The following is a 22,772-nucleotide window of genomic DNA, read 5'->3' on the forward strand; positions in this document are numbered from 1 at the left end:
AATAGGGGATTGAAAAGACCGTCCACCACTTGTGAGGCATGGCTTTATTCGAGTTGAGTTCTGGCTCACAAACGTTGGTGATGATATCTTCACGTGAATTAGTTGTACAAATGAAAATGATGTGTCCAAACGACAAAGAAGAGCCAGCAAGTGCACTCACAATATTTATTTTTTTTCACATTGTCTTCAGAGTATAGCCTGCAATCGATGAAGGCACGTTCGCCAGTGCGTGATTAACGTTACTCGCTGATTCCACTGGCGTATGATTTTGTTCGACTCTCGGGGTCATCGACAAACGGGCTATTAGTGAACGTTCCGATCACTGAACTAAGCGTGTTTGCTTGAAACTGCAGATAAGCCCAAAAACGCGTCAAGTGACTTGGGGGAAGAAAGCTAGAATACCCTTTATAAGCGGAACTGGCAACTCTTCCATCGGTATACTTACAGGTTGAAGAGGACGAAACGGAAAGGAAATGTGGATGACTATAATCCTGAGATTTTTTCCTCTCAGAGTGGGTAGGTGTCAATGCTCTAAGGAGCATCATCAACATCATCATGAGTCATTTAGCTAGTACACTAGGAATCTTGAGCCATGTACACCAGTAATGATATATCGAATGTGCGTTCGTCCTGTTCTGGTATTTGGTTCCATGCTTTTCTCAGGTGCTCCAGCCTGCAAAATACGGCCTCTAATTCTTTTGAAAAGAGAATCGTTACGCTCATGCCTTAGACTTACTAAAACGGTTTATAACTTCGTTTTGTACCTAGAATCGAGAGTTCCTTCTCTTTCGTGTAGGTTTTGGATCTTGACCATTCTGACGTTTTTAAGAATTTACGAGTCATTCATACAGCAGTCGTAGCTGGTATTTATATCCTCTCAAAATTATTTTTTGGTGCTAGGTTGACACGGTTTCACACCCCACAAATCATATTTGTACAACGTTTACTGAACCCACTGAATGTATACATATCTGCGAGATAACATGAACTAGCTATGGTTTATTGCAAGAACACTTGCAGAGCATCAAAAGAAGCGTAGTTATTGCTACAGATGCATCACGGCGAGACGGAAAGTCAGGTGTTGGTATATTCAACCCGAACTTGGATTGGTTCTATTCCCTTCGACTGCCTGATTTCATACCCGTGTTTGTGGCTGAGTTTCTTGAAGTGGTGCTCACATTACACAAAAATTACATCGGCTGTTACATTTACAGATTATCTGTCTCTTTGCGTTGCACTCTATGTTGCTACTGACCCGCAAATAATGAAGGCGTTTTGTGCATTAATAACCCCCCTCCCCCCAAGTAAGAAAAGTTAGGTTAGTTTGGGTATGGGTCATAAAAGGCTGCTCGTAAACGAAACGGTTGAGTCTTTGGCGAAGTCATCAATAAGTGGGCAAATTTCACCATGTCTTCCATCATACGCTTATATAACGGCTGCGCAATATTTCAGGCGTGCCATTATAGAAAGCTTTCCAGGTACATCACTCACAAACGCAACAGAATATCAGCAGTTATTATAACCCTGGCACTGATCGTTTTGTGAAGAACCTAAACTAAAGAAGTCGCTAGTACAAGGCTGCGCTGTCGGGTGCCAAAACTCAATTTCTACCAACAAAGGTCTGGTCAGGCTCCCTCTTCAATATGTGCTTTTTGTGGAGAGCTATAAACTATGAATCATTTTTTTTACCTGTATGCTATTTACTACAACTCGTAGATCCAAGTTATGAATTCTTTATTTGACAGAATCACGCGATTCCGTCTTTTGGAGCTTCTATTTCTGGATTTGCCAGCGCGAAAGTTCCCGTGGTTGGGTGAAATTATCTGAACGACACCAAAAGACCAGCAATCAAATTTATATTATTATCCCTTTGTGTCGACGTATGCATACCTCTTCTCATTTATCATTATTTCTTAAGGTCAGGCTTTTGGTCTAAGTTATTATGTATTACTAACAAAAAGACTTTAGAGTTGGCACGTATGCGTGAGCATCACAATTTCGTTTTGAAATTCTTGACATTTTTCTTTCATTACCTCTATTACTATAAAATTGAATAGGATTTTATAAGACCACTCAATTATTGGCAATCTCACATAGTGGGAATGAGCAACAAGAGAAGATCCGCAAGAATAACTGCCTACAGTACCGTCACAACAGCTTTGTAAAGAGGAAGCATCGCAAAGATGGGTAAACATTACACTGTTAGATAGCAGTTAAGTACCATTTATCGTCCCATTCCCGGTTTCTTCGTGACGTTAGCATCATGTAATTTTTTTCTGTGTGTTTCATTATTTGTGGCGGGATTGTGTGCACGTGACAAAGCCTTGTTGCATTGTGTATTATTCTGATCAAATGAGTCGACCGGCTCAGTCGAGAGGTCTTCTGTTCATGTAGTATGTGTATATTCATTGTTTCGATAAAAAGTTCACTTGAAAATTAGCGCAGTACCGTGTCCTTTTCTCTAGTCTACTTCCGAGAGTTTTGGACTGTAAGCCACGATGATTCGCAGTGACGCAGGCGCAGTTCACAGGCACAATGCACCGTGGGCGCACGATAAAAAAAAAGGGGGGGGGGGGGGGACCATTCCCCGAAAAACATCCCAAACAAGTTAACAAATAGAAGATAGAACAATGTCCAAACTGTCAGCCCTGTAGTCCCAGAATTTCAACGTCATTCCACATCCTTCAGGGCAATTTTCTCTTTTCCAGAAATAGGTGCTGCGAACGCGAAGAACTGAACTTGTTGGGTGCTGTTACAATGTAACCACCCTGCGAAAGTGGCACATTCTGGAGTTTACGTCACACAGTTACAGACCGGATCAGCGTTCAGCTCTTCACGTGCAACTCGACGGGGCATCAATTCTTCTATCGAAGAGGAAAAGAGGAGGAGAAAATAGCGAGGAAGTAGATTGCGACGTCGGAGGGAACTTACGTCACAGATGGCCGTTCAGAGCTCCTGGATAAATGCGGTAAGTGCGCGTTTGCGACAGACCAGAGGCCCTATTTTACAATGGTAAATGGCGTCATTCCACATGGCGTTCTCTATGTGAGTATTCAGGTCTTTCTTGCACATGAAAGATGGACTTTATAAAGAATGCAATGACCATGTAACCCTAGAAACCCACTATGCCTGACTCTCTCATCAGACAGAACTCACTCGTCGGTCCTGAAGGCTACCTACCTTCCATGCTTCTCTTAAAGCAATCTCATTCATTACCTGCTAATGTATATATACTCTCTCACCCCTCTCTTTCTCTCCTTATCGCTAGCTTTTTTGTGGGAGCCGCTTTCTCAGCAATGGAAGGGGAAACGAGAGGCGACTTCATTATCAGCAGGAAACAATGCTTGCGTCCACACGACCCTCACGAACGAGGTTACTGAGACGACATATTAGAAAGGATTGCAGCGTGTGAGACGGGAAACAATGGGACGTAGTAGCCACTTGGAAGTGACACTAAAGAGCGATAATAACGTAAATTAAATTGCGCTATTGCGCTCGTGAATTAGTAACCTATGCTAGAAGAGCCTGGGCTTGCATTCACGAACCACCGCGTAAAGACGAAGTGACGCACAGTGACTCCACATAGGAGCTCTTCGCTCTGGCTCTCCCTGAGGCCACACACAGCGGATTTGTAAACTTCAATTTAATGCAAAATTTGCGAATCTAGGCTGAAGAATCACACGTTCCGCAAACGAAGACTAACTGAACACGACGGGAACTTTAGCCGAGCTTTCCCGCCGTGAAAGAGGCCAAGTCCAAACGCCAAATCTCTGTAAACTTTAGAGCTAATTACTGAAGTTTGCGCTACAGTGTAAACGTGAACTTTTATGGCAAAAGCTGGATATTTTTTTCTGTAGTCTTTATTAAGCATAATTTCTCATGAGGTGTCGCGGTGCATGCTATGCGTTTCAGAATGCTGGTTCTTTCAAAATGCTGAATTTTTTCTACACCATACCTTGCGTTCTAAACAGACTTCGCACGAAACCCACTGAGCTCAAAGTGGTCCACTTGATATTTGTTGTCTATTTTCATTACAAAATGATAAAAAAGCATAAAGCAGAAGTATTCTCCTCAATAGGGCGTCCTGAAATACCGGAATAACGCTTAAGCCACCGCTTAAAGTTTGTGATCAGATCGGTTTTCTTACTCCCTCAAATGCTGTCTCTCAAGAATGAGAAATATACGTACCGTGGTACCATGCCAGTTTACGCGGCATTATAGCATAGCGACTGCTCACGATGTGCCATAAAACAAATGAAACTTGAAAGTTTGTTGATTGCTATACATTCCACGACAGATAAACTTTCTGCGGAAAGCAAAAACACCGATGACAAGACCAACCAAACTTGTTTAAACGTACATTTTTTTCGTGCATTATTACTCCTCGCCAGCTAAAAATACCTGATACGATACCTGGGGTGTCTTCATTTGAAACAACGCTGAAGTCCTTGCTCTCAGTGTCTCGGCGTGAACCTGCCATTCGCGATCACATAACCTCAAAATGACAAGATGTTGAGGTATAGTCGGTAAACATCCATGCTGAAAGAAGGCAGGGCACAAGCACATAAGATACGAGAACGAGACAACACATACTGATTGGGTCGTTACCCCAGTATCCATATCAGCATGCCTTGTCTTCTTTCATAAGAATATGATTTGATTTCATACACTGGCCGAGAAAAGGGCACTGCATTATGCTTCAATGGCTTCCAGGTCGCTGTGGCATTATGGGCAGTCATCAGGCCGATAGCGCCGCTCACAGAGCTCACGAGGACAACATTTAAGTGTTCCACTGTTATGCTCGGGTGATGCTGCAGGATACTTCTTGCCGTTAGCTAGAGTGAGCAGTGAGATATTATAGTCCCAAAGTGCCAGAAACTGAATGAGGCGGGGGCCCTGCTGGAGCCTCTCGGTGATGTCCCGGGCCCTCTGAACTGCGAGGAGTTGGTTACTGAGGTCGGCTCTGTGCATAGTAGCCTCCCAGGAGGGTTTTTCTGGTAATCCTAACCCCGAATTAAAGGTGTACAGTCATACCACATGTACTGAATTGCCCATGATTGATGATGTATTGAAGTGTATTGATAATCTATAGAAGTGCCCATGATTACAGTGCTGACAGGGAGGTCAGGACTGACAGTGATGAGCCACTTTCTTTTTATTATACGGCTAGAGTAAAACCCACCCACTGTAATGCATGGACCCTTCGTTCCCATGGCTCTGCTATAGGACTAGAACGATGCGATGCCACTCCGCCTTTTCGATTGTGGCTATATGCGTAGCCTTTGCACTTCGCCATGCATTCTGCATAGGAATGGCTGACAATGGCTGGCAAATTGTCTGCGATTCCTGTTGTCTCGAGGACAGATGCGAACGTGTTTCAATAATAATAATAACCATTGTTGGGGCTGTACGTCTCAAATCTACGATATGATTATAAGGAATGCCGCTTAATAAAGTGTTCCAGAAATTTAGACCACCAGGTTTTTAACGCGCCCCTAAATCTACAGTGCAAGCGCCTCTCGTATTTCACCTCCATCTAGAGGCGGGTGCGTCGGCCACTATTCGATCTCACAACTTTCACGTCAGCCGTCGAGCCCCATAGCTGTGAGCTGCGGATACGAACTTGTTTTGTGTATTTATCCTCGACACAGCGTACAGAAACTCGCGGTATTGTTCACACTGCATGTACGACATACCATTAACAGTAAAAGTTACCTTAAAATGCAAAACCCACAAGTCACCACGGAAGAGGGGTGCGTGTGCATTATTGCACTCCGTACACTAACAACAAGGCTGCATAAAAGGCTATGTACTGACATCTGCTCGCCTGTGCTGCGAGCATCAGTGAGTGTGTATATACGCGGTGTCTCACTTTCTCCCTTACTCTCTATGTTCTTTAGCACTCACCCCCCGCCCCGCCCCCCGCTCCCGCTGGATAGTGTTGTTGCATACTGGATAAATATACTGCGTTTGTTGATGGGTGTCAGCCCAGTATCCTTTGTCTTACTTTGGGCCTCACTGCTGAGATTCTGGAACTACAGCTGGTACATAAACAATACGTGTTCTGCCATTCTGCCCTTGGTGGAAGACCAGCTCAGGAGATGTGAACCTGTAATGATTCCCGCTAGAAATGCGTTTGATAAGGCTGCCACTTCAGTGCTAATGTTCCTACTAAGTTCCTGTAGCCACGAAAAAATTATAAAATGAATCATCACCATGTGCTCCAGGCGACATTTAAGGCAACGTCGACGACCACTCGTGTGCTGCAGTTTGTTATCGATACAGCAAGAAAGAAAGAAAAAAAGGAAGAAAGAAAGGAAGAAAGAAAGGAAGGAAGGAAGGAAGGAAGGAAGGAAGGAAGGAAGGAAGGAAGGAAGGAAGGAAGGAAGGAAGGAAGGAAGGAAGGAAGGAAGGAAGGAAGGAAGGAAGGAAGGAAGGAAGGAAGGAAGAGGAAAGCAAGATGGGCGAGCTTATGAGAGAAAGTGGTTACGTACTTCCTCCTCCTGCTTTATATACTTAGAAATTTGGCGCAACCTCGACTCACGCAAACACTCACACAAGCACACACACATACACCAGAGCAACACACACGACACGCAGCGCTGCGTGTCGTGTGTGTTGCTCTGGTGTATGTGTGTGTGCTTGTGTGAGTGTTTGCGTGAGTCGAGGTTGCGCCAAATTTCTAAGTATATGATGTATAACCAACTAGCCCAACAACAAGTTTTATTAAACCTCCTGCTTTAATGAAGGAATGCGTACGAAGCTGGCCACGGACGAAGGAGGTAGAGGTAGGGTAAAGCGTTGGAAAGTGGAAAGCAAGGGCGCTAATGCCCACGTGCCAGCAGCCATGTCCAAAAGCCTGAGGAAGAAAAACCGGACACCCCACTGGGGCGTCCTATCGCGCGTTGAGTCAGGCGGCATGGCGACATCGATGATGACACCAATAAGAAGTCACGGTGGAGCATTTCTTTATTACTTCAATTTACCCCCCCCCTCGCGCCCTTCTTTCGTTCCCGCGTCCTTCACTTTTTTTTTTATTTATTCCTCTCCTTCGCAGCGCCGGCGGCGACTTTATCGGCCGTCTGGCCGTGTTCGCTTCCGTCTCGCTCCTTTCCAGGACAGCGACTGATAGAAACATTGTTGTTTAGCGACAGTCTGCAGTTGTAAAAAAAAAGACTATTAACGAACAGATAACTTAGCTACACGCAATAGTTGACTCATAGAATGACGTAAGGTGCCATGTAGGTTAGGTCTAGTTGTTTTGAAGGTGTCCAAGTCAACGTGCAACTTCTCGCAAGTAAACTTCTCCATACGGCTCTACCTCTACGCTTCAGTGCTATCCATTGGCAAATTGTGACCGTTAAAAGGCAGTGCTTTTGTGTCGTGCCAGGACGATGCTAGTGATGGCTTTGAAATGTCGTCACGGAATTTTCTTCTGTTTCATTCTTTTACATCCAATTTTCCTTCGGCTAGTCCATGAAAACAAACCGTAGACCTCCTTTGGGTAAACACTTCGATTTTTCTTTATCCTTCTCTCTCCCTTGCTCGCGTCAATAGTCCCGCGGCGGCCTCATCTGGACAGAATGATCACACAACACTGTTCTACATATGCGATCTAGGTGCTTAGGATCAGTCTGAAGGCCCACATACATCCCCGCATACACTCAATGCCACTTTACAGGAAAGCACAACAAATTATTCTAAGTTTTCTCTCTGCATATTTATTGCAGAAGCACCTTAAGTTCTTCGAAGATGGTGAGGCATTGACTTATCGGTAACCTTGCATAAAGCACGTTTGTGTATTTTAAATTATCATAATTCCCAATCAGCTTGCGCATAGGTGTGGTATAGGGGATTAAAATGTGCAATGATACAAGCTATTCTGAACTGAACATTTCAATTTATTAAAGCGGTATGCCCAGTTCATAAGCATAAAGGCACATTGGCGGCTTCAAATCGTGGGGTGCACGTGCGCATGGCGCACTTGTAAGAAGCAATGTATCACGCAAACTGCGAAAAGTGGTTTAGCTTATCGGACCTTCTTTATGACGCAATGCCTGCCACGTTAAAGAAAAGGGGCAGTATGCGACAGGAAGTTCATTTGCAATGATTCAGCATATCGTAAACAAGCTTAATCGAAGTTCCCCCTATGCTTTTTTCAATTCTCAATAAAATTACCGGTGATTGATTTATTGAGTGAGTGAGGGGGTGAGTGAGTGAGTGATAGGCAAGTCTTGTTTCTGCCAACGGTGACGAGTGAAATACAGTTATCCTTGAATACTACCTTTGGAAACACAACCCAATGTTTAAATGTTTACTGTTACTTAAGCATAATGCGGTTTATCGCACATTAAAGAATACGAATGCATGGCTGACGCAGCGCCGAAAGACGAATACATAAAAACATCCTTACGCCTTCGTTTTTCAGTGCTTCGCCAACCGTGTCACTATTCCAACTATACGCCACTATTCCATTCTAATACAGTAACACACGTGCTAGATTGTTGGGCAACCTCGCATCATGTAACATTATTCCTGTCTCTAGCTCTCTCGCATTACAGGCCGTTATCACACCCGTATTACAAATTTCTACGCCTCTCAACACGCATGGGCAATGCGCTCCTGGACGTTATGCAAAACAAAGCCACGAGATCACGAAGGTCACACATCCCGGCACGGTATTCTTACATACATGAATGACATAAAGATAGCCAAGACGAGTCATAAGGGGGTCAGGGGTTCCGTGTGCACGAACCACGAAATGAATTCCTCCGCCACGCATGTCTTAGCGCTCTTGCGCAACACGATACTGCGTCAGGAACACGTGATCGAGTGCCAACAACTGACCCGACTCTTCAAGGATTTGAGGACGCTTCGGCTCAGATGGAAAACCTGCCAGATCTGTCCTTGCGCCCAAGCGAACGTGAGCTGGTGCCCAAAGCACATTTATACAGCTGCGGAATATTTCAAGCTCCCGTGTATCGGCAGTGTGCGTGGCATGACAAAACAGCCTGCTTGCTTTGGTGTACGTATTCAAAGAGGTCTATCTGTCGTAAAGTTCCAAGTAGTCTATCTACGTGCAGGGTAGCGAAAAGGAGCTTAAGATACCTTTCGCTTTCTTAATGCGAACAGTTGCCTCTTTCTAACCTCGATACTGTGTAGGATATATCGCGTGCTTTAATGTATGATGCTGAGCACGCCAACATGAAGATTATATTCGTGGCTGGCACTCTATGGGACAGTGTGTGGGCTGAGCAGCCGCAGGTATTCAACGAGGTACCGCATGCCTGCCTCTTCAATGTATCCCGATGGTTATTTTGTTGATCAGGCAACAGATGTCGAAGATTCAGCAGTTGATAAGAGAGTATATATGCTCCTTTAACAACTACCTAACGGAGAAATGTGTGCATGTCCATGCTTCTGATTTTCTTTTTTTTTTACTTTGATCTTTTTATATGCTGTCATGCATTTGCGCTCGCATATACGTTAGCGAAAAATGGTTTTTTTATTAGCTTCACTATTCTTGTTTAATGTGTGGTTTAATATGTGGCCTGTATCACTTTCACGTAATGATACTCCCTCCTTATATCAAGTTGCAGCTAATAGGTAATAACAGGATCCATCATTTCATGCGCAGGAAACTACATAACGCACCGAAAATCACGCTAAACGTTGTTGCACCTGAGGACTTTCGTCGCAAGAGGCCCAACATTGTTCGGACTTGACCACAAAAGTGAAAATAAATTAACATGTAAATAAATAAAAAATAAATAAATAAAGGCTTTACTCGTTCGTCTGCTTCTCTTTTTTTTCTCTTTGTAATCAAACAGTGATGGTATTTCACTCACTGCGGGCCACTACTTATAGCTCTCTGAACTATTAACCTGTATGTGTATTTTTCAATGAAAAATTGTTATGTATAGGGGCAGACTTTTGCAACAAAAAATTGTGAGGGGAGTTGGTTAACTTTCTTTATGAGAAACACTGCACCAAGAACGCGGCGAATCAGGTGAGTGAACAAATAAAGAATTTAAATAAAGCAAACGTGGACGTCACAAGCACTGCCTCATATTTTATCCAGGCTCTTTCGTCCGCGTTCTTCGTTACTCGCGATGAACCCGTAGATAAGCGCATCTATTAATTACCACCGAGAAAGGGAGCACGTGTCGCGCATGCGCGCAACCAGGTCACCGCTGCTTTCACTGCGGCTCGCGTACGCCGGTCGGCACTGCATTGCGCGCAAATTACAGCGGCCGAGATACTTCTACTTGTTACGTCATCACGAGACAGATTAATTCAAGCGAAGAATAATTTGCATTTCACTCATGAAAGAACTTTGAAGACTTAGATTACATACAACAACATCAACATCATTGAAAGAAGACTGCTTACACTAAATATCACATGGCACGTACCCACACCACCGTACGTAGGTGTGTTATCGAAAATGAAGTAACCTACAACTAGCGGTTAAACTTCACTTACCCAATTATATCCAGCGTCACGTCGCTCCACGCTAACATGCCACTGCAACACGGCTTCCAAGCACTATCCCCACTCGTCACTTTAGTAGAGCACACTTTCTAAATGAAATAAAACACGAAACCACAGCCGTCGACCCGGCGCCGTTTCTACGTAAACAACACGGGAAGCCCTACACACTTTCACGCTGTGTCCTTTACGCGACGGCGTCCGGAATCCCTCGGATTGTACTCTCGCGGGCTTTCTCGGCCAGGCGCGCGGCACGACAGCACTAACAGCACGACGAATCGGCGAAGACAAGGTGAATGGCTGCTGAAGGATAACACCAGTGAGTTCGGTTGTCAGAAAAGCGACTCGCAAGCGTGGCCCGAACCACGCCGGTTCGACCCTGAAGCGAATCGATTCGTTGGCGACGACGATCTCGCACACTTCTACACCCTCCCTTGACGGGATGCTGAGTGACACTGAATGACACGTGGCCTGTCCACTCTTGCGGTGCAGTCACTGGCGCCGACGACAGCGGTGCCCGAAGCCCAACTCCGAAGACACAGCGAAAGAAAAGGGAACGAAGCTGTATTAGAACACGAGCACCTAGCGCTTCACATTTAACAGCAGTGCGAGCGTTTCATTCTCGCGTCATTGTCGTCCCTGTGGAGTCCTGAAGGTTGCGCAGACGTGACTCGCCGCACGGCAGGTAAAGCGCACAGAAGTAAACAACACACGTGGCTCCAGTTTTATCCGCAAGACGCCGACAGGCTCGGTAAGCTCAGAAGAATGGCCCCAGAGTCAACAGTTAGCCGCAGGACCGCCGGCCTGGAAAGTGACACGTGCAACCAAGGCGCCCGGAACGAATTCTGCGGCAGCCCGACACGGACGGAGCGAGGTAGGCGACAGCCCGCTTGCTTGGCTCGCTGGCACAAAACGCTGCTTCCTTCCGCGCACGTTCGGCTTTCGATTGCGCTGTTCCGGGAGCGGCCTATAACGGGACCGACGGCGCGTAGCGCTGTACTCCCTCGCGCTCGAGAAACGGAGGCCTCATCCTTCTTTCCTGCACGATGGCGATGCAGCGCACGGCGGAAGGAAAGAAGGCCGAGACGGCGAAGAACCCGTCATGTGGGACGACCAACGTTACGTCGCTGGCCGCCGGAAAAGCGATGCCTCGACGCGGCCGGCCACACCGCCGACGGGGTCCCCCAACACTTCGGAAGGAAGCGGGCGGTCAGCTTGCCCTTTCCCTGCGGCCGCGATGCCCTCGACGGAGGCGATCGAGCTGGCCCGCTCCCAGTTCATTTCTGGAGCACGAAGAGCGGCCCCGCTCTCTTTTCGACCTCGTCGATGCCCTCCCAGTATCAAGAACGCGATTTCGCTTTCTGCGCTGCAAGTACTTGGACGCGGCTCATCATAACGAGGGCCATCAATCAGCCCTCCTGCGGACTTTGCGTGGTTAATAAAAGTGGAACCTGCGTTGAAAACACGAACGGCATCATTCAGTGATCGTGACCAACACGGTGTACGAACTTAGAGTGGAAGTCTAGAGTTTGTGGTCCCGGAGGTCGTGGGGTCGAATACTGGCTGTGGCAGCCGCATTTCAATGGAGGCGAAACGTTAGAGACCCGGATGGCCGAAATTTCTAGATTCCTCCACTTCGACGCCTCTCAAAATCATATCGTGGTTTTAGAACGTACAATCTTAACAGTTTAATTTAGGATGCGGTGCACGTGTGTTTGATGGACGTGCATCGCATCCAGTGTTGCAAATTCGAGGGCATAGAATCGAAATGAGGAGGATTGCGTTGCGTATTTGCAATATGAATGCAATCCCCATCCCCCCATCTTCCTGGAAGAAAACGGTGACCGAGGAGAGCAAGCTTTAAAAGATATTTGTAAAAATTATTACCTCGAAGGAAGACATGCATGGTAATCGGCGTCATTGGGATATCTTCCACAATACTGTCGATACGACAAGCGCCTTTCGGGCATGACAAAAGGCACTGAATCTCTTCGAAACAGCAGTCCCGAAGTCATCTGGATATCCTTGAAAAACGTTGTCCGATATCGTATATGAAATCATAACACCTTGAGAACTTCATCATTACTTGATTTCACTATCATAAAATTGAAAGCCTTATATTGCTCACGAGCATAGGTCGGCGGAAATTGCGGAGATCACGAAGACTTCTTCATGAAATATATTTGGGCTTAGGCATCACTCCGACTTACCCTCACCGAATTTTTCCTTGCTGGACTCACTTCTACTAACGCTCACAAACGTTTTATTTAACCAGACTCACTCAGACTCAAACTCATTAAAATATTACTCACTCGGACTCGCAGCTCGATCTGATTCACGGTGAGCCCGAGAGGAGTGACTCACGAGTACGTAATTGGCCTTTGCAATCATGGTGTCAATGCTCTTCAACAGCAATATCTCACGTAATCGGCGCTCTTCTTGGCGTCTTTTGATACTGCAAATATGAATACAAGTTAAGAGTGCTTGTAAACCAGCACGGAGATTTTCATTGAAAGAGATAACAACATAAAACATATTTATCAAGAACTTGCCCGAATAGTTGGTGGAGGAGAAGTGTAAGGCATCCCCCTATGCAATTCACGCCTCAAATAAGTAAGTATGTAAATGGTGCATAAATGATACAGTTTTTAAATGGTTGTGAGTTGGCGTGAGTATAAACATGAATCCAAGTAAGGCTCATAGTAATGCTGAAGATGAGTACCTAGCGCCATACGTCGGCAAACATGAGTGAAACTCCCTCAGGCTCAATTAACAAATATTGCGCTTTGGACTGACTCGGACTCCAACCCACTAAAATTTTCTTCAGCTGAACTCACTCGGACCTCCTCAGACTCATTTTTTTTTTTGGGGGGGGGGGGGGGGGGGGACGACGACGACGCTAAACCCCACATATCAAATCAGACTCACGGTTCGATGTGAGTCTGGGTGGATCCGATTGAGTCGACTCATTAGTGCGTTCGCCGAGCTATGCTCTCAAGTAAAAAGATGGGCGTCGAGCGTCGGTAGTGTGAACACGAAAGGTGCTATGGGTATTTACAATATCTGGGGTTACAGTTTGAAGCCTGAAGTTTATTACATTGCGTGCCAAATGCACAATGCACAGCGTAGTGGAGTTTAAAGAAGCGTGAAAAAAGCCGGAGACGAAACAGAGAATACGTATAAAAGATAGGTGCTTTCAAACTGACTGTCAATTATTTATTTATGTTAAGTTTAGGAGTTACCTTTTTCGTTCGCATGACATGCAAAATGACTCATGCGTATAATTTTTTGAACCCTGCAACGGTCAAGCTAACTTTTCATAAGGGCTCCGGGAGTTCCTTAGCACATCATTACGGATGAAAAGGGCTGCTGTGCAGAGTGCGTGATAGAACAATTATTCTGTCCTTCAGAAAGGATCGAAAGAAACATTTCTCGTTCGCCAATGGGACATTTACAACTAATCGCTACTGGCCGACACTCACCAAAAACGTCTTTTAGCCTGCACCCACTTTCTTAGCCTCGCACGTTTCCAAAGGCGGCGTTCAACAGGATGAAAAACCACCCTGGCACGCAGCCTGGCACGTTCAACGCACGTGGGAGGATGCCGAGTAAGGAATACTGACAACGGGCGCCGCTCACCCGCTTGGTTGGCTCTTTGGAGGTGCTTGAAAGAAAAAATACAGGCGTCGTGCATTTATTGCCATTAACACTGCACGATGAAACGCAGCGCAAGCTTGATAGCCCGACCGATTTTATACGTCAACAGCAAATTGAAACAGCCTGGTAAGAACATATTTTTTTCTTAACACGATGGTTGAGCCGATCGGAAGTTTTTAGTACACGAAATATTCACGTTAGAATTGAATCATTTTGGTTGATAAAAATCAGGTCAAGTTTTCATTGATGCTTGTAGCTGTGATTAATTTGAAGAATAATGAGACTCTTACGTATTGGCCAAAGAAAAATATAACTGTCCTGACACTGATTATGGGCAGCTGCCTCAGCCTATTACAAGAATGCACGTTAAGCAAATGTTAAGGCAACGTGACAATGACAAGACATCAGTTTCATCAAGCATATTTGCTAATACACACTGCCAGATAAAGTGATCCTGCGAAATCGGATCATGGCTATGAGACTGATGAATGTATTACAATGGGCGCGCCGATATTAGACCGCCTCAATCTCTTAATCTACGATCTTTCATTTTTCCCTACTTTTATTATTCAGAAATGGCAAGTTTAGGTTACGGTGAAAACACTGGGAAGTTTCTATATCGTCACTGGGAGACGAAATTACATTTGTTCGAACTATCCTATAAAAGCGCATTTTTAGTAACCTTTCTCGTGTCATGTCAATGGAAGCGAGCATAAACAAGAACGATTGGATCAAGAGCACACTTGATGAAGGAGCGTGGAGTCCTACACTGTCAACGTTAACCAGTCTTGTTATAAATTGCCGCAAGATGATCCAGCGGGAATGCTCCGTCAAGCCAGGATATACATGCGTTGTCTGGTGGAATGGATGCACTCTACGTTGCAGCAAACGAGCCAGGACGTAGTGTTCAGGCAGGGGGACCAATTCTAGTTCTAGAAGACGTGCTGAAAGAACAAAGTAATGTACATATTAGTGTCTTGTTCCAACCTCTTTCTTTGTCCACATTGTGTAACGATAAAAGAAAATTATTACGCAAAACCAAGCCGCTCAAATTGTTACTTTCACTTCTTTCGGGAAGTGTCACAAGAACATGAAGGCGACCGTGCAGTCACCATTATCTCTCAAAAGGTCTGGGACGTTCTTTATTTGTTTTCTACCTGTCCGGTATCACAGTGTATATACATTAGCGTGTGCAGGGTTCTTGTGGGGGGGAGGGGGGGTGGAGCTGGTTATTGTTTACTGCAGCACCCCTCTCCCTATTAAGTCAATATATGGGGCAGGCTTTGCGCCACCCTCACAGGCCACTACGGGGGTAGACTTGTCACCCCCTCCACTTCCACCTTGCGTGCGCCTATGAAAGTTCGCGATGCCCGTGACGATACTTCAAGACTTTAACGTATAGAAATATTAAAAGGAATGACTTTTTTTTTCGCACCCGCATTTGGGCGTATACGTGCGTCAAATCCATCGGTAGTGTGGAGGCAGTAACTCCGGAGGCTGACTTTACCTTGCCCCGCAAATCTCCGCTATGCAGAGAAGGAAGGCTCTGAGCAAGTGTGATGGTCAGGAAATAGTAAAAAGATGTTTGGTTTTGGAAACGCAGTTAATTTTCGTGTGGTGCACCTACGGACATGGACACTCTATAGCGTGACGTCAGGCTATAGACGGTGTCAATTGTGGTCACCCTTTTCACAGTTATGGACTGTTCTGACTACGTCAGGTACCAATACATGAAAGATCACCACATTGCATCACCAACGAAGTCAAGGCGAGGAGTGGCCCCGGCAACCTCCCGATATCTTGCGTGAACATTTGAAGAGTTCGTAAGTCAGAGTGCTGTAGAAACCACAGCTACGTTTTGTTTTAATAATAATAATAATAATAATAATAATAATAATAATAATAATAATAATAATAATAATAATAATAATAATAATAATAATAATAATAATATTAATAATAATAATAATAATAGATTATGTTATTATTATTATTATTATTATTATTATTATTATTATTATTATTATTATTATTATTATTATTATTATTATTATTATTATTATTATTATTATTATTATTATTATTATTATTATTATTATTATTATTATTATTATTATTATTATTATTTGCAGTGTAACCTCTCAAAACAACAATATCATTATGAGCAACGCCTCAATAGAGGGTTCCGCTAATTTCGACCACGTCGGCGTGTTTAACGTGCCCCTAAATTTAAGCACACGAGCCTCAAACATTGCCTCCTACATCGAAAATGCGGCCGTCGGGATTCGCTCCCGGGACCTTCTGGTCAGTAGTGGAGCGCCATAACCACTACAGACCACCGTGTCCGGGTGAAACACATAGTCACCTTTTCAAGAAGCATTCCCACTTCCTGAAAAAGTCAATTGTGCCGTTGTCTTTAGTTGCGCACACCAGTCCACCTTGAAATATGAGCCAAGTCACCCAGCTACAAGTTTTACTGATTCACTAATCGCTTACAAGCTTGTTTTGTGGGCGCTCAAGAGTCTGACCTTTATACACATAAAAAAAGGACCCCCTTAACGTGACGTTTTCGTTGGTAGCATAAAATATACAAATAAGCAATCTTTAAACAAAAAGTATATATATACTACTTTTACTTAAACTATGGATTTAGTTACAGCTGAAAAAACACGCTCGCTAAAGAGTAAACACGTTTCAAACCTACATGTGCATTGATGCAAGCAGCACGGTGAGGTCAAGGTAACGTGGCCGCCATATGCCACCGAAGCAATGTTAGATTTTTTTTTTTACTTGCGTCCTTGTCGTCTACCGCAGCGACGAAAGCGTGAAGGCTGTTCCTCGCAATCTTCGCACAGCGGAGTTGCACTCTGTCTAAGCGGTTATGTAAAGGAAAAGTGCCACCCGTAACTGTCTGTATTTACGGTGACACCGTAGTTGCATCCGCCGTGACATTGTTATTACTTTTAAAGATGATAGTCTTTCTTGGGGGTCTTGGCCGCAAATATTTTGGTCTGTCTGTCTGTATATTTGTCTGTTTGTCCACTCCTAACGGTTTTGCGAACTTGGAGTGCCGCCATTAGGTAATTTAAACGGCCGAGCCCATCCGTAGCGTCCACCAATGTTGCTCAAGGTTCAGCATTCATACTTGTGCGATTATCAATTGAAAATAATTTATTGCGCATATCTGAGGCACCACAACAACACGTGTACATTCTGTACGTGTGTATTTTACAAGAAAATGCCCACACAAGTAATTCTAACGACCATAGCGTTTATCATGCTGCCCTGACCATGAAACGCTTGCACACAAAGGCAAGTGTTTTTAGCGCTTTCCTAAGACGACACGGTGGTGGCACCTACCCGTCGCCTTGCGTTCTACACCTTATCACCTCTGAGATGCGCGCGCACGCTCTGAGACGGGCGCACACGCCCGTCTCAGAGCCAGCCACGCGCTGCGTTTTCCAGGAAAACTAACAGCCCGATAGCCCTCATGTCTCACGTGGGACGTGACTTGATGCGCTAGTTCGCCTCCGCAGCACGCTCGGGGCACTCTAACGCAGCACCTCCAGAATACCATTCACCGGTTTTCTTGCGCAGAACATGAAATAAATGCTCTATTAACTCTCTCCACACGCAAGACTATCGTCTTTCGGCGACATATGCAGATTACAATGCAAATACGGGGCCAATTTTTTTTTACCCATCATTCGTTGATCGCACTTGGTTGGTTGGCCGTTCCCAATCGCCTATTAGCTCACTCCATGCGCGTGTTCTCCAAGATAAAAATCTCACAATTTTTTCATTGCTACAAAGTCTCTTTGTCGTCCATTATTACTGTCTGTGTTGAATACAACTGTAAAAATTTACAGACATAAGGATCCGAATACATTGACCACTCTTTGCATAACGATATCGGCGTGGAGTATGGTCATCGAACAAATAATAATCATAAGAAAAAGTTGGCACATCCCACGCACAGTGGGAATAATATTTCTTCTTCTTCTTCTTCTTCTTCTTCTTCTTCTTCTTCTTCTTCTTCTTCTTCTTCTTCTTCTTCTTCTTCTTCTTCTTCTTCTTCTTCTTCTTCTTCTTCTTCTTCTTCTTCTTCTTATTATTATTATTATTATTATTATTATTATTATTATTATTATTATTATTATTATTATTATTATTATTATTATTATTATTATTATTATTATTGCACTAGTAAGCTCTATAGAATACACTGCGTCACGAAACTCTGCCACGTATTCTTACAGCTCATATAAGTGCCTAATTTTACCTATATGAGACACCTCCGGCACAATTGGGGTACTACTCTTGGGCACAGCTGTTGGCTACTTCTTCCTAAGACTGTAGCACCCGCATTTTGTTCGCGTGGCAAGCTTTCAAAAGCACAGATTGCCATACTGCGTGCCGGAAAGTTGTCAAAACCTTGCGATGAAGTGAGCAGGCATTTTATTGCAAGATATGAGCACAACGTCTTCGATCTTTTTAGATGGCGCTGTTGATTTACTGAAATGAGGTTGGATAATAAATTTTGCACTTACAGCTGCACTAGCACTTGGGGACCAGAGCTGCAAGACATTTTCAAAACTTGGCGGGAAAGGAAAATGAAACGTAGCATGCTCCAAATGTAGCACGCTCGTGTAGAATGTGTACAATAGCGCTCGAGTACGCTGTGGGACGTCCAAGCGTTGGAGCGCAATGACGAAAAAGCGCGGTGAATATGGAAACAGTTTGCCCCCTCATTCATGAGGTAAAGCTACCTTACTGAGTGTGCGTGTGTGCGTGTGCTGCCGAATGTGCTGTGTTTATCTCTCTTCCCTCTCTGCTCTCTATCTTTCATCTCCCCCTCCCATGCGCAGGGTAGCAAACCAGCTGCCTATAGGCTGGTTAACCTCCGTGCTGTTCTTTTCCTCCTATTTTCCTTTTCCTTCCTTCCTACATTGGAACCAGTGTAACTCGCCCCATTCCTCCCCTAGATAGATAGATAGATAGATAGATAGATAGATAGATAGATAGATAGATAGATAGATAGATAGATAGATAGATAGATAGATAGATAGATAGATAGATAGATAGATAGATAGATAGATAGATAGATAGATAGATAGATAGATAGATAGATAGATAGATAGATAGATAGATAGATAGATAGATAGATAAAGACGCTCAAAGTGACCGAAGTTCGCCAAGAAATGCTTCGCATTAAAAAAGAGTAATTGTACGGTCTATCTGCCTTTCAGTACACGCACCTCTTTTACAGCGGCCATAGAGTTTCTTAAAATTAATTAGAGGGGACTCTGGTGCTGCGATCGTTCAGCAACCATGGGAATAATGGGTAGTACTCGGGTTTGCCTAGTCTTCGTACTTGCGAGTGGCGACTCGACGTTGTGGCTTCGTTTATTGCTGTGTTTCGGTTTTCTTTCGAAGGAAAGAATGACCTTTTTTTAGTTTCATTACCCGGTTTGAAATCGTAAGACTAAAAGAATAAGGTGGTGAAACGCAACCGCTAAACCTTTGCTGATTTTCGGTTCGTGAGAAAACAGCGTCAAGCCACACGAACACACATGGAGACAGAAATGCGAATATTAGACAAATCCGTGTACTACCCATCATTCACATGCTCGCTGGAATGCTGTGCGTTGCAGCTCCTATAGACACTAGCACCAGACTTCCCTCTAGTGCATATCTAGAAAACTCAATGACGGCGTCTAGCTGCATCAAAATGGTCGACGTCAGGAGCTTTTACTTTCGAAATACTACACACACAGCATGCCAGGCAAAGCTGCTTTCATGAAATATCACTAAGCCTGGTTTAATGTTTTCCGGCATCATTTTGTCAGCATCCCAAGAAAGCCAGACCAAACTAATTCGAACGCTTTCGAAATGGCAGGACTCTTGAGTTTAGCCTTCAAAAGTATAGATAGTGATAGCATAGTCGGGCCTTGTGTGCATCGCCTTCTTGACTGCTAGGCTTCTTCGGTTCTCGGTTCGTGCCTCCACTACGCGGTAAGGGAATGAATAACTGTGCCGTTTCGGAAAGCACCATTGAATGCCTATCGCAAGCATAGTTGTTAAATGCCCACTACGATGAATGGTGCCGTTTCCGTGGTGGTACCCCCTGGCGCGAGCAGTTAGCGGGCGCATGAGAAAGGGCACCTGCTTTTAGGGGCCTGGAGCTGCGGGGGAATGGTCGTCTCTCGTGGGAGGTTTATGGGAACGGTACCACGGCTCGTTCCAGGGGACTCCCGTGGTGAGCCGAACGTCAGTGGCACTGCATTCGTGGTATATTCTTTGCGTTATATTGGCATTCTGTTAGGTGATTTGTCATGTTTACTTTAGTTATTTCTAAGGTTCAGCTTGGAGGCTCAACATTGAGGAAATGCTACTAATCAGTCAACGTCCGTGTGTTCGTTACTCTGCAGTGTGTACGGGGTCCGTTGTTCCATGATCGGCTCTTTGATGCTTGAGCGATCATACCGCTGCTTTTTAACACTTCACGTCATCTCTCGAGAAAGCGTTAAACTGGATTTATTTAGGTTATGGTGCATACGGATTAAAATGTTTCCGTATTTTTTAAACAAATGGTAAGCATGCTTAAACATGACTTTCGCAGCAACTCGTGCCCCCGAATCGATGTTTCACGCATTCATCACCGATGCTCGGTCACTGCATTCAATACGAATACGATTCGTCGAGTCACGCTAAATCGATGCTGAGAGCTCGCATTGATGTGAGCGGGCTGTTTAGCATCGCGTGGGGGAATCGTGCAAGCTCAACAAGGCTCGCATTCCTTCCTGGGTTCCTAGTGCACCGTAAAAAAAAAAATTGCCGCGTCGTCAACGTCCGCAGAATTCAGTTAGACAATCAACTAATGACACCCATGTCTCTCACTGAACTTTCTTTTTTTTCTTTCGAAGAGGGCCCCACGCGAGCTCACAATAAATCAACCAGCACGCGGCCCACTGCAACACACCTACGTCGCGGAACCAAAGTACGCTGTCACAAGACGCGACCATTTGTATAGTGTAACGAAAGAAATATCGCTCGAATGCCAGCCATTCGTTTTGCTGCTCGGCGCATTGATTTGTTGCTTGCCCCTCGCAAATGTTCCATTCGCAGACTCTCCCCACGAGGCTTCAACAACTCGCTTCGCACTTGTGGTCTCCTTTCTTTCTCGCGATCGCTGACCAAATGAACAAATAAATGCGCATAGAAAAAAAGAAAGAAAGAAAGAAAGAAAGAAAGAAAGAAAGAAAGAAAGAAAGAAAGAAAGAAAGAAAGAAAGAAAGAAAGAAAGAAAGAAAGAAAGAAAGCTTGCAGGCTATCCCCACTTGGCTTTCCGCGCCTTTGCCTTACATGGGGACATACAGACAAGGACGAAAGAGACAAATGGGTACTCCCACTGCGTCGCGTGCATAAGGTCTAGTGATAGTGAAAGCGCGCATGTTTTCTTGGACAGCGCACCTGGGAACGGCCTTTCTGCATGTGTCTCCAAAAATATGCGCGTGTTTGAGAGTGAGGAGGACAGGGCCTACTTGCGTGGCTGACGCGTTCTCTCGAACTGATAGATCGCCCGTGGATGCCACACTGAGCGCGTTTTACTTTTCGTTTTACGTTCTATTTGACGATACCACATCGGCCAGGGTTATACCGGTTTCACACGGGCACGTTTAGTCAGAATCAGGGTGACCCGGATCGGACTCCTTGATCGCGATCAACTTTATAACCACTGCTACACAGCCTAAACTAATCCGGTTCGAGCTTGGGTCAGATTAAATGCGCCAGGTGGCGATTGCGTGCCGTAAACATATCATAGACAAATTTTGGGTAAGATATTTCTATAAAGCCCTTTACCAGCTATGTTATTCGTGCAAGAACCGCTCGAACGTCACCAACTTTTCGTGCCACTACAAACACCATCATCATCATCATCAGCCTGACTACGTCCACTGCAGGACAAAGCCCTCTCCCATGTTCCGCCAGTTAACCCGGTCCTGTGCTTGCCACTGCCAATTTATACCCGCAAACTTCTTAATCTCATCTGCCCACCTAACCTTCTGTCTCCCCCTAACCCGCTCCCCTTCTCTGGAAATCCAGTTAGTTATCCTTAATGACCAGCGGTTATCCTGTCTACGCGCTACATGCCCGGCCTATGTCCGTTTCCTCTTCTTTATTTCAACTATGATATCATTAACCCCCGTTTGTCCCTTAATCCACTCTGCTCTCTTCTTGTCTCTTAAAGTTACACCTATCATTTTTCTTTCCATTTCTCGCTGCGTCGTCCTCAATTTAAGGTGAGCCCTCTTTGTAAGTCTCCAGGTTTCTGCTCCGTAGCTAAGTACCGGCAAGATACAGCTGTTATATACCTTCCTCTTGAGGGATAGTGGCAATCTACCTGTCATAATTTGAGAGTGCTTGCCGAATGTGCTCCACCCCATTCTTATTCTTCTAGTTACTTCAATCTCGTGGTTCGGCTCTGCGGTTATTACCTGCCCTAAGTAGACATAGTCTTTTACAACTTCAAGTGCACTATTACCTATCTCGAAGCGCTGCTCCTTTCCGAGGTTGTTGTACATTACTTTCGTTTTCTGCAGAATAATTTTAAGACCCACCTT

The 22,772-nt window shown here is 44.8% G+C and overlaps 1 protein-coding gene and 1 long non-coding RNA gene across 3 annotated transcripts in view; one reads left to right on the top strand and one right to left on the bottom strand.

Moving 5' to 3' along the window:
- The window catches only part of Tsp74F (Tetraspanin 74F), a 482,187-nt gene extending 470,728 nt beyond the window's left edge, over positions 1–11,459 (bottom strand). The window contains exon 1 of one of the 2 annotated variants that reach the window (XM_075886948.1): positions 10,486–11,459. The gene's annotated coding sequence lies outside the window, so the exon portion shown is untranslated. The remainder of the gene's footprint in view (positions 1–10,485) is intronic. The other variant, XM_075886945.1, reaches the window with a different exon arrangement.
- On the top strand, positions 2,712–9,792 carry LOC142796420 (uncharacterized). The gene is made up of 2 exons (XR_012893828.1): positions 2,712–2,968; positions 9,638–9,792. It is a non-coding gene; the product is annotated as an uncharacterized LOC142796420 (long non-coding RNA).
- Positions 11,460–22,772: the final 11,313 nt, after the last annotated feature.

Source organism: Rhipicephalus microplus, chromosome 2, assembly GCF_043290135.1.
Source record: "Rhipicephalus microplus isolate Deutch F79 chromosome 2, USDA_Rmic, whole genome shotgun sequence".
In the NCBI taxonomy this organism is placed as follows: Eukaryota; Metazoa; Arthropoda; class Arachnida; order Ixodida; family Ixodidae; genus Rhipicephalus; species Rhipicephalus microplus.